Source organism: Scyliorhinus torazame, chromosome 7 (assembly GCF_047496885.1).
Source record: "Scyliorhinus torazame isolate Kashiwa2021f chromosome 7, sScyTor2.1, whole genome shotgun sequence".
Taxonomy (NCBI): Eukaryota; Metazoa; Chordata; class Chondrichthyes; order Carcharhiniformes; family Scyliorhinidae; genus Scyliorhinus; species Scyliorhinus torazame.
The window spans coordinates 94,110,754-94,123,580 of record NC_092713.1 but is presented as its reverse complement, the minus strand read 5'-3'; positions in this window follow the sequence as shown (position 1 = coordinate 94,123,580).

The window sequence follows — 12,827 nt, the reverse complement described above, 5'->3', positions numbered from 1 at the left end:
AAACTCCACACGGACAGTGACCTAGAGCCGGGATCGAACCTGGGACCTTTGGCACCATGAGGCCGCAGTGCTAACCCACTGCGCCACCATTCTGCCCTTTCACCAGCGAAGTCTTAGCCATCACAAAGTAGTCGATCCGGGCGTACACACGATGTACATGAGAGAAGAACAAAAAAGTCCTTCGCCCTCAGCGTTCCAAACCTCCATGGGTCCACTCCTCCCATGTGCTCCATAAACCCTTTCAATTTCCTCACCACCACTGATACCCTCCCCGACCGTGGACTCGACCGATCCAATTTCGGATCAATAACCGTATTAAAATTCCCCCCCTCCATTATCAGAGTCCAGGATCTAACGCAGCACCCGCCTCATGAATTCAACATCATCCCAATTGGCAGCATAAACGTTCACCAGGACCACTGGCACCCCTCCAATTTCCCACTCACTATTACGAACCTTCCCCCCCCCCCCCCAGGTATGCTACTATATTCCCCACCTCAAACGCTACCCTGTTTATTTATTAGGACCGCCACCCCATGGATCTTCATATCTAATCTGGAGTGGAAGACCTGACCTACCCACCCTTTCCTTAGTCTGGTCTGATCCCCGATCTTCAGGTGTGTTTCCTCAAAAATGCCACATCTGCCTTTAAGCTCCACAAATGCACAAACACTCGGGACCTCTTCCGGCCCAGTCAGTCCTCTCACATTCCATGTGATCAGTCTGGTCGGGGGACACCCCATTCTCCTCCCCGCCGATCAACCATAGACCAGGCCAGCCCCCGGCCCTCCAGGCTCGGCCTCGGATGGCCACAGTAATCGACCCCTCCCTCCTAGCATACATAATAATAATAATAATAATCTTTTATTGTCACAAGTTCTCCCAGTGAACCAGAGAAGGCACAGTCAGAGTGAGGAGCATCGAAGAGTGAGTTTGGGAATTTGAAGCTAGGTGGGAATTCGAAGCTGGGTGGGGAGGAAGTGCTTATCACAGGTAAGTGATTTTTCGTTTCATTTGTCTATTTTTTTTTAAATTGTTTTGTTTTTAGGCATTGTAGTTGTACAAGTTAACCTCAGGTTTAAGACCTGGCAGGAGATCCCAGACCCATGTCATGCTCCTCATGTGCAATGTGGGAGCTCAGGGACATGTCCACTGGCCCTGGCTCCTTCACGTGCAAGAAGTGTGTCTAGCTGCAGCTCCTGTTAGACCGCTGGACGGCTCTGGAGCTGCGGATGGACTCACTTTGGAGCATCCGCGATGCTGAGGACGTCGTGGATAGCACATTCACTTGAGTTGGTCACACCGCAGGTGAAAATTACTGAGGGAGATAGAAAATGGGTGACCAAAAGACAGAGCAAGAGTAGGAAGGCAGTGCAGGTGTCCCCTGCGGTCATCTCCCTGCAAAACAGATATATCGATTTGGATACTGTTGAGGGAGATGGCTCACCAGGGGAAGGCAGCAGAAACCAGGTATTTTGGTACCGTGGCGGTGCCCGGTCTGCACCTGGACAGTACTGGAACCAATGTCCTAGGTGGGGGGTGTTTGTTCGTGTTGTTCGAGAGGGTTTAAACTAATGTGGCAGGAGGATGGGAACAGATGCAGGAAGTCGGAGGGAAGTAAAATGAGGACAGAAACGAAAGGCAGCAAGGGGGAAAGTGTAAGGCAGAGAAGCCATAGTCAAAAATCAAAAAGGGCCACAGTACAGGGTACAGTGACTGAGGAGAGCTCAGTGAATAAGCACAGTAATACTAAAAGGAATAAAACGGGAAGTATAAACATAAATGGAAAGTGACGCAGCAGGTTATTACATGTAGAGATGGGTTCTACGGTAAGGAAAATTAGGAGAAAAATTTAAAGGAAAAATAACTTAGGAGAGGTTACTGATAGAGGTGTTAGATTCAAAATGAAGGTATAAAAGCCAACATAAGGGTACTTTACCGGAATGCTCGTAGTATTCGGTACAAGGTAAATGCCTTGACGGCGCAAATCATCGTGAATGACTATGATTTAGTGGCCATTACTGAAACATGGTTAAAGGACGGTCACGACTGGGAGTTGAATATCCAAGGGTATCAAACTATTCGGAAGAACAGAGTGGATGGTAAGGGAGGTGGTGTAAGTCTGTTATTTAAGGATGACATCCGGGCAATAGTAAGGGATGACATCTGTGCTTGGGAGGATAAGGTTGAATCCATTTGGGTGGAAATCAGGAACAGCAAGGCAAAAACGTCACTGATAGGAGTAATCTATAGTCCACCAAATAGTAACATTATGGTGGGGCAATAAACAAAGAAATAACTGATGCATGTAGGAATGGTACAGCAGTTATCACTGGGGATTTTAATCTACATGTCGATTGGCTTAACCAGGTCGGCCAAGGCAGCCTTGAGGAGGAGTTTATAGAATGTATCCTAGAACCACATGTAATGGAACCTACAGGGAATAAGCGGTCCTAGATCTGGTCCTATGTAATGAGACAGGATTGATTAATGATCTCATAGTTAGGTATCCTCTCGGAAGGAGCGATCACAATATGGTGGAATTTAAAATACAGATGGAGGGTGAGAAGGTAAAATCAAGCACTAGTGTTTTGTGCTTAAACAAAGGAGATTACAATGGGATGAGAGAAGAGGTGGCTAAGGTACACCGGGAGCAAAGAATGATGGTGAAACAGTTGAGGAACAGTGGAGAACCTTCCAAGCGATTTTTCACAGTGCTCAGCAAAAGTTTATACCAACAAAAAGGAAGGACGGTAGAAAGAGGGAAAATCGACCAAGGATATCTAAGGGAGAGTATCGCATTGAAGGAAAAATCATGCAAAGTGGCAAAGATTAGTGGGAGACTAGAGGATTGGCAAATCTTTAGGGGGCAACAGAAAGCTACTAAAAAAAGCTATAAAGAAGAGTGAGATAGATTGAGAGAGTAAACTTGCTCAGAATATAAAAACCTATAGTAAAAGTTTCTATAAATATATAAAACAAAAAAAAGAGTGGCGAAGGTAAATATTGGTCCTTTAGAGGATGAGAAGGGAGATTTAATAATGGGAGATGAGGAAATGGAACAGGACTTTTGGGTCGGTCTTCACAGTGGAAGACACAAATAACATGCCAGTGACTGATGGAAATGAGGCTATGACAGGTGAGGACCTTGAGACGATTGTTATCACTAAGGAGATAGTGATGGGCAAGCTAATGGGGCTAAAGGTAAACAAGTCTCTTGGCCCTGATGGAATGCATCCCTTGAGTGCTAAAAGAGATGCCTAGGGAAATTGCAAATGCACTAGTGATAATACCAAAATTCAGTAGACTCTGGGGTGTACCGGCGGATTGGAAATTAGCAAACATGACACCACTGCTTAAAAAAGGATGTGGTCAGAAATTATAGGGTAACTATAGGCCAGTTAGCATAACGGTAGTAGGCAAGATGCTGGAATCCATCCTCAAGGAAGAAATAGCGAGGCACCTGGATGGAGATTGTCCCATTGGACAGACGCAGCATGGGTTCATAAAGGGCACGTAGTGTCGAACTAATTTAGTGGAATTTTTTTGAGGCCATTACCAGTGCGGTATACAACAGGGAGCCAATGGATGTGGTATATCTGGATTTCCAGAAAGCCTTTGACAAGGTGCCACACAAAGGTTGCTGCATAAGATAAAGATGGCGTTAAGGGTAAAGTAGGAGCATGGATAGAGGATTGGTTAATTAATAGAAAGCAAAGAGTGGGGATTAATGGGTGTTTCTCTGGTTGGCAATCAGTAGCTGTGTTGTCCCTCAGGGATCAGTATTGGGCCCACAATTGTTCACAATTTACATAGATGATTTGGAGTTGGGGACCAAGTGCAATATGTCCAAGATGGCAGACGACACTAAGATGAGTGGTGAAGCAAAAAGTGCAGAGGATACCGGAAGTCTGCAGAGGGATTTGGATTGTTTAAGTGAATGGGCTAAGGTCTGGCAGATGGAACACAATGTTGACAGATTTGAGGTTATCCATTTTGGTAGGAATAACAGCAAAAGGGATTATTATTTAATTGATAAAATATTAAAACATGCTGCTGTGCAGAAGAACCTGGGTGTCCTAGTGCATGAGTCGCAAAAAAGTTGGTTTACAGGTGCAACAGGTGATTAAGAAGGCAAATGGAGTTTTGACCTTCATTGCTAGAGAGATGGAATTTAAGACTAGGGAGGTTATGCTGCAACTGTAGAAGGTGTTAGTGAGGCCACACCTGGAGTATTGTGTTCAGTTTTGGTCTCTTTACCTGAGAAAGGACGTACTGGTGGAGAGTGTGCAGAGGAGATTCACTAGGTTAATCCCAGAGTTGAGGGTGTTGGATTACGAGGAGAGGTCGAGTAGACTGGGACTGTACTTATTGGAATTTAGAAGCATGTGGGGGAATCTTATGGAAACATATAAAATTATGACGGGAATAGATAGGATAGATGCGGGCAGGTTGTTCCCACTGGTGGGTGAAAGCAGAACTAGGGGGCACAGCCTTAACATAAGGGGAAGTAGATTTAGAACTGGGTTTAGGAGGAACCTCTTCACCCAAAGGGTTGTGAATCTATGGAATTCCCTGCCCAGTGAAGTAGTTGAGGCTCCTTCATTAAATGTTTTCAAGATAAATATAGATAGTTTTTTGAAAAATAAAAGGAATAAAGGGTTATGGGTTTGGGCGGGAAAGTGGAGCTGAATCCACAAAAGATCTCATTGAATGGCGGAGCAGGCTCGAAGGGCCAGATGGCCTACTCCTGCTCCTAGTTCTTAGAAGTAGGCTTACATTAACACTGCAATGAAGTTACTGTGAAAAGTCCCTAGTCACCACATTCCAGCGCCTGTTTGGGTACATAGGAGGGAGAATTCAATGTCCAATTCACCTAACAAGCACATCTTTCAGGCCGGGTACAACATCCAGAACTTCACCCCCATCTTAGAGGGCAGTCTTGACTCGGTTGAAACCAGCTCTCCACTTGGCCAGTTCCACACTCAGACCCTGGTATACCTGGAGCTCATTACTCTCCCAGGTATATCTCCTCACCTGCCTGTCCCACCTCAAGATCTCCTCTTTATCCAGGAATCGATGTAACTTCACCACCATTGCCCTTGGCAGTTTGTTTGCCTGCGACTTACTCATCAGCACCTTATGCACCCGATCCACCTGCAGGGGCCAGTCAAAGGCCCTCCTCCCCCAATAGCTTCTCCAGCATTTTGGCTGCATAAGAGCCTGCGTCCGCTCCCTCGATGCCCCCGGCAACCCCACAATCCTCGAATTCTGTCTCCGGGAGCAGTTCTCCAGATCCTCCACTTTCCCCTTGAGCCGCTGCCGAGTATCCCTCAACATCCCAATTTCGGCTGCCAACAAAGTAAGCTGCTCCTCATGCTCCCCCACCATCTCCTTGCCCGACTTTGGGTCTCCAGCCTCAGCTCTACACGATCAATCCCCGCTTTCAGTGGGTCTGCCATCTTCGCCAGGTCCTCCAGCGCTTTCCTTCACTGCTGGCAGAACCTTTCATTCCAAAAGTCCACCAGGTGCTCCATCGACCATTAGTCTGGTAGGGCTGACCACTTGCTCTCTGCCATCTTTCCCTGTGTCGTAGGAAGAGTTTCTTCCTCTTATCAGTTACTTCTGGTCCACTAATCCATTCACCGGTGGAGTATGGTCTTCCTCCACCACTCCTGCATCTTTTCCCTTCAAAACATCCGCCTGTTAAATCGGGGAAAGGACCAACAAAACCGCCTCTTGCGGGAGCTGCCAAATGTGGGACCATTCACACCATGGCATGGTTTTGAACTTTTGTTCTCCAGAAAATTTAAAATCACGTCTGGTTTGACTATTTGATTGCTGATGCTCAGAAATGACAGTAAACACGTACCTAAACAATTAAAGGTGCCCAGAGGCGGACTTCCAGGTGCGGCAATGATCAGCTAAGTCGCACGTTTCGGCAGCTCCCGGTGGAACGGACTTTTGGGCCCAACGGCAATTTTAACGGCTAAAAGTACTGTGCGGTAAACCAGAAGGGAATCCCCCCTGGATACGGATGGAAAAAGGAGAGGAAAGTGGCCGGATTGCAGTGGATCCTTTAGAGCAGTGGCAAGGAAGGCAAGCAAAAACCAAGATGGCGTCGGAAGGTGGCAGTTTAATATGGGGCCCTGAACAACACGAGTTTTTGAAACGCTGCGTGGAAGAGCTTAAAAAGGAGATGGAGAAGGAGCTGTTGGCCCCGATATTACAGGCGATTGAAGGGCTAAAAGATGAGCAAAAGACCCAGGAGCGGGAGCTTCGGGTCGTGAAGGCAAAGGCTGCCGAGAACGAGGACGATATACAGGGCCTGGTGGTGAAGACGGAGATGCACGAGGCACACCATAAACGATGTGTGGAAAGGCTGGATGTGCTGGAGAATAATGCGAGGAGGAAGAATTTAAGGATTCTTGGTCTTCCTGAAGGTGCAGAAGGGGCGGACGTCGGGGCATATGTGAGCACGATGCTGCACTCGTTAATAGGAGTGGAGGCCCCGACGGGTCCGTTGGAGGTGGAGGGAGCATACCGAGTGATGGCGCGAGGACCGAGAGCAGGAGAAATTCCCAGAGCCATAGTGGTGAGATTCCTCCGTTTTAAGGACAGAGAGATGGTCCTCAGATGGGCAAAGAAAACTCGGAGCAGTAGGTGGGAGAACGCGGTGATCCGCGTATATCAAGACTGGAGTGCGGAGGTGGCGAGAAGGAGGGCGAGCTTTAATCGGGCCAAGGCGGTGCCTCATAAAAGGAAGATTAAATTTGGAATGCTGCAGCCGGCAAGACTGTGGGTCACATATCAAGGGAAGCACCACTACTTTGAAACGGCGGATGAGGCGTGGACATTTATTGTTGAAGAGAAATTGGAATAAGCGGGTTATTAAAAAAGAACGTTTGAGACAAAGTGGTGGGGCGAATATGGGGGGCGAAGAGGGGGGAAAAAGGGGGGGGAAAAGAGATGATTTTTATGTTGTTAATCCTGCGACCCGGTAACTTTTCTCTCTTCCACAGGTTGTGGGGGAGGGAGGAAGGGAGGTGGAGGAGCTGGGGGCGTTGGCCATTGGGGGCGGAGCCAAAAGGGAAGCGCGGGCTTTGTTCCCGCGCTATGATAATTATGGCGGGAATAGGGAAGCAGGAAGGAGGGGGCGTCGCACGGTGCGAGCCGAGGTCACGGAGGGAAGCCGAGGTCGGCCAGAGTTTGCTGACTTCTGGGAGCAACATGGGGGGGTGTAACTACGCTAGTGGGGGATCTAGCAGGGGGGGTGGGAGGGGGGATTTACTGGGTTGCTGCTGCTGGGGAGAAGGGGAACTGGTATGGGGTGGGGTGGGCGGGGCGGGAGGGCACCGCCTGGGGGGGACACAGCTGCGTGGGAACCAGGTGAGGAGCTGGATAAAAGGGGATGGCTAAATCGACAAGGGGGGGTGGTAAAGAGCCCCCCAACCCGGCTGATCACGTGGAATGAGAGAGGGCTGAACGGGCCGATAAAGAGGGCACGGGTACTCGCACACCTTAAGAAACTTAAGGCAGATGTGGTTATGTTACAGGAGACGCATTTGAAACTGATAGACCAGGTTAGACTACGCAAAGGATGGGTGGGGCAGGTGTTTCATTCGGGGCTAGATGCGAAATACAGGGGGGTGGCTATACTAGTGGGGAAGCGGGTAATGTTTGAGGCAAAGACCATAGTGGCGGATAGTGGGGGCAGATACGTGATGGTGAGTGGCAAATTACAGGGGGAGGCGGTGGTCTTGGTGAACGTATATGCCCTGAACTGGGATGATGCCAACTTTATGAGGCGCATGTTAGGACGTATCCCGGACCTAGAGGTGGGGAAGTTGGTAATGGGTGGAGATTTTAACACGGTGCTGGAACCAGGGCTGGACAGATCGAGGTCCAGGACTGGAAGGAGGCCGGCAGCAGCCAAGGTGCTTGTGGTAGTATGCATTAGGGGTCATGTGGGACTGTGAAGCTGTGATGTCATTGGCTGACAGATCCCGGGTCCTGGTTGGATGTTGACCTCTAGCTCCGCCCTGAAGGTGGAGTATAAGTACCAGGAGTCCTCCCCCGCAGGCAGTCTACTACTGAACTGCGGGGGAACAGTCACGCTTAATAAAGCCTCATCGACTTCACTCTATTCGTCTCTCGGAGTCTTTGTGCGCTACAATTTATTAAGCGTGACTAAAGGACTATGGAGCTCAGGATCATCCCGGAATGCCCGAGGATCAGCCCCCACGCAGTGAACGCAGCAGCAGCTTTCAAGCACTGGCAGACTTGTTTCGAGGCCTACCTCAGAACGGCCACCGGCCAGGTCACAGAAGACCAAAAACTACAGGTCCTGCACTCGAGGTTAAGCACGGAGATTTTCTCCCTCATCGAAGACGCAGAGGATTTCCAGACGGCGTTCGCAGCACTAAAAAGTCTCTATGTTCGCCCAGTAAACCAGATCTACGCTCGCTATCGACTCGCAACGAGACGGCAAAGTCCCGGAGAATCAATAGATGAATTCTACGCCGCGCTACTAATTTTGGGACGGGCCTGCAGCTGCCCGCCGGTGAACGCAAATGAACACACGGACATGTTAATGCACGATGCTTTTGTGGCAGGTATGAACTCCTCCCAAATCCGCCAAAGACTTCTAGAAAAAGAGTCGCTAGGACTCTGAGGCACGGGCCCTAGCAGCCTCCCTAGACGTGGCCGCGCGAAATACCCGCGCCTACGGCCCCGACCGCGTGGCAGCCCATTGGGCTCCGTACGCACCCGTCGCGATAAACCCACCCCCCCCCCCGGACACCCCACAGGCTTGCGCGGTTCAAACGCCAAGTCGCACCAGGGGAGCCCGCTGCTATTTCTGCGGCCAGGCGAAACACCCCCGGCAGCGCTGCCCGGCCCGCGCAGCGATCTGTAAGAGCTGCGGGAAAAAGGGCCATTTCGCGGCTGTGTGCCGGTCCCGGGAGGTCGCAGCTGTCCCGGGAGAACAGGGAGCCCTGCACGCCGTTTACGCTCCCCAACCCCCCCAGCGCCCCATGTATGACCCGCCAGCACTACCACTCTGGGTCCCGACCACCGCTCTCCCCGGAGAACAGGGAGCCCTGCACGCCGTTTACGCTCCCGAACCGAACCCCCCCCCCCCCGCGCCCCATGTATGACCCGCCGGCGGTACCACTTTGGGTCCCGGCCACCGCTGTCCCCAGAGAAGAGGGAGCCCTGCGCATTCCTAATGCTCCCCAACCCCCCCAGCGCCCCATGTGCGACCCGCAGGCGCCGCCATTTTGGGTCCCGGCCACCACGAGGGGAGGAAGGGCGTCGCCATCTTGGACCACCCCAGACCTGTGCGACGCAGGGGGGCGGCCATTTTGTCCACCCCCGCCGCCATCTTGTGACCCCCCAGCCATGTGCGATGCATGGGGGCAGCCATCTTGTTCACCCCCGACGCCATCTTGGACAGCAACAACGGACCCCAGTGTCGACGGCTCCACGGGGTTCGAAGAAGACGCTCAACCATTACAACCACGTCTGGCTTCAATGACGCTGGACCAAGCACGGCCCCGGACGCTCCAGACGACGACGACAACGGTGCTGATAAACGGGCACAAGACACCATGCCTGGTCGACTCCGGGAGCACGGAGAGCTTTATCCACCCCGACACGGTAAGACGCTGTTCTTTGACCATCCGTCCCAGCGCACAAAAGATTTCCCTAGCTGCAGGATCCCACTCCGTACAGATCAAAGATCTGCATAGTTACCCTAACGGTGCAGGGGAGGGAGTTCAAAAACTACAGGCTCTACGTCTTTCCCCAACTCTGCGCCCCCACATTACTGGGATTAGACTTCCAGTGCAATCTACAGAGCCTAACCTTCAAATTCGGCGGCCCAATACCCCCACTCACTATCTGCGGCCTTGCAACCCTCAAGGTGCAACCCCCATCCTGGTTTGCAAACCTCACCCCGGATTGCAAACCCGTCGCCACTAGGAGCAGACGGTACAGCGCCCAGGACCGGACCTTCATTCGGTCCGAAGTCCAGCGGCTATTAAAGGAAGGCATAATCCAGGCCAGCAATAGTCCCTGGAGAGCACAGGTGGTAGTAGCAAAGACAGGGGAGAAGCAAAGGATGGTCATAGACTATAGCCAGACCATCAACAGGTACACACAACTAGACGCGTACCCTCTTCCCCCGCATATCCGACATGGTCAATCGGATTGCCCAATATAAGGTCTTCTCCACCGTGGACCTCACCTCACGTCCGCCTACCATCAGCTCCCCATCCGCCCAAGTGACCGCAAGTACACAGCCTTCGAGGCAGACGGGCGATTATACCATTTCCTAAGGGTCCCATTTGGCATCACAAATGGGGTCTCGGTCTTCCAATGAGAGATGGACCGAATGGTTGATCAACACGGGTTACGGGCCACGTTCCCGTATCTCGACAATGTAACCATCTGCGGCCACGATCAGCAGGACCACGACGCCAACCTCCAAAAATTCCTCCAGAACGCTAAAGCCTTGAACCTCACGTACAATGAGGACAAGTGTGTTTTTAGCACAAACCGGCTAGCCATCCTGTGCTACGTAGTGCGCAATGGGATAATAGGCCCCGACCCCGAACGTATGCGCGCCCTCATGAAATTTCCCCTCCCGCACTGCTCAAAAGCCCTAAAACGCTGCCTGGGGTTCTTTTCATACTACGCCCAGTGGGTCCCCCAGTACGCAGACAAGGCCCGCCCCCTAATACAGACCACGACCTTCCCTCTGTCGACAGAGGCTTGCCAGGCCTTCAGCCGCATCAAAGCGATTATCGCAAAGGCCACGATGCGCGCCATCGACGAGTCCCTCCCCTTCCAAGTCGAGAGCGACGCCTCCGACGTAGCTCTAGCGGCCACCCTTAACCAAGCGGGCAGACCCGTGGCCTTTTTCTCCCGAACCCTCCACGCTTCAGAAATCCGCCACTCCTCAGTGGAAAAGGAAGCCCAACCCATAGTGGAAGCGGTGCGACATTGGAGGCATTACCTGGCCGGCAGGAGATTCACTCTCCTCACGGACCAACGGTCGGTAGCCTTCATGTTCGATAATGCATAGCGGGGCAAAATCAAAAACGACAAGGAGGATCGAGCTCTCCACCTTCAACTACGAGATCTTGTATCGTCCCGGAAAGCTGAACGAGCCGTCCGATGCCCTATCCCGCGGCACATGTGCAAACGCACAAATTAACCGCCTCCAAACCCTCCACGAGGACCTCTGCCACCCGGGGGGTCACTCGGTTCTACCACTTTATTAAGTCCCGCAACCTCCCATACTCTTTAGAGGAGGTCCGTACAGTCACAAGGAACTGCCACATCTGCGCAGAGTGCAAACCGCATTTTTTCAGGCCGGATGGTGCGCACCTGATTAAGGCTTCCCGTCCCTTTGAACGCCTTAGTCTGGATTTCAAAGGACCCCTCCCCTCCACCGACCGCAACATATACTTCCTTAATGTGGTGGACGAGTACTCCAGCTTCCCATTCGCCATCCCCTGCTCTGACATGACCGCGGCCACAGTCATTAAAGCCCTGAACACCATATTCACACTGTTCGGTTGCCCCGCATACGTCCACAGTGACAGGGGGTCCTCTTTCATGAGTGACGAGCTGCACCAGTTCCTGCTCAGCAACGGTATAGCCTCGAGCAGGCCGACCAGCTACAACCCCGGGGGAACGGGCAAGTAGAGAGGGAGAACGGCACGGTCTGGAAGACCGTCCTACTGGCCCTACGGTCCAGGGACCTCCCAGTTTCACGGTGGCAGGAGGTCCTCCCGGACGCCCTCCACTCCATCCGGTCACTTCTCTGTACTAGCACTAACCAAACGCCTCATGAGCGCCTCCTTGTCTTCCCCAGGAAGTCCTCCTCTGGAACGTCGCTGCCGACCTGGCTGGCGGCCCCAGGACCCATCTTGCTCCGAAAACATGTGCGGGCGCACAAGTCGGACCCGTTGGTCGAAAGGGTTCACCTCCTTCACGCGAACCCGTCGGCTTACGTGGAGTACCCCGACGGCCGACAGGACACGGTCTCCCCGTGAGATCTGGCGCACGCCGGCAACACACACACCCCCCCGACACCAATCACCCCCTTCCTGCCACCGCCACACCCCGCAACCGCCCCCTTCCCAGGAGGATCGGTCCTCCTCCCAGGCCCGACCAGGAGTGAAGCCCAAGCTGAAACCGTAAGGCTCTCGGAGACGACAACACCGGAACAAGCACCACCACCACCGGGGCTGAGGCAATCGACACGGACGACCAGACCGCCCGACCGACTCGTGGCGTCGATCTAACACTACAATATGTGGACTTTTAACGAGAACATTTTGTCTTTTTTCCTGACGATTACTGTAAATAGTTCGAAACAAAAAAAAAAAAAACCTTGTACATACTGTAATAACATGCGAAAGTTTGCCTCCCAGGACCAGCCTTGTAAACCCTTACCACCATGCGAAGCATCACCCCGCCGGGTTCATTTTTAACAAGGGGTGAATGTGGTAGTATGCATTAGGGGTCATGTGGGACTGTGAAGCCGTGATGTCATTGGCTGACAGATCCTGGGTCCTGGTTGGACGTTGACCTCTAGCTCCGCCCTGAAGGCGGAGTATAAGTACCAGGAGTCCTCCCCCGCAGGCAGTCTACTACTGAACTGCGGGGGAACAGTCACGCTTAATAAAGCCTCATCGACTTCACTCTATTCGTCTCTCGGAGTCTTTGTGCGCTACAGTGCTTAAAGACTTTATGGAGCAGATGGGAGGAGTAGACCCATGGAGATTTAGCAGACCTAGGAGCAAGGAGTTTTC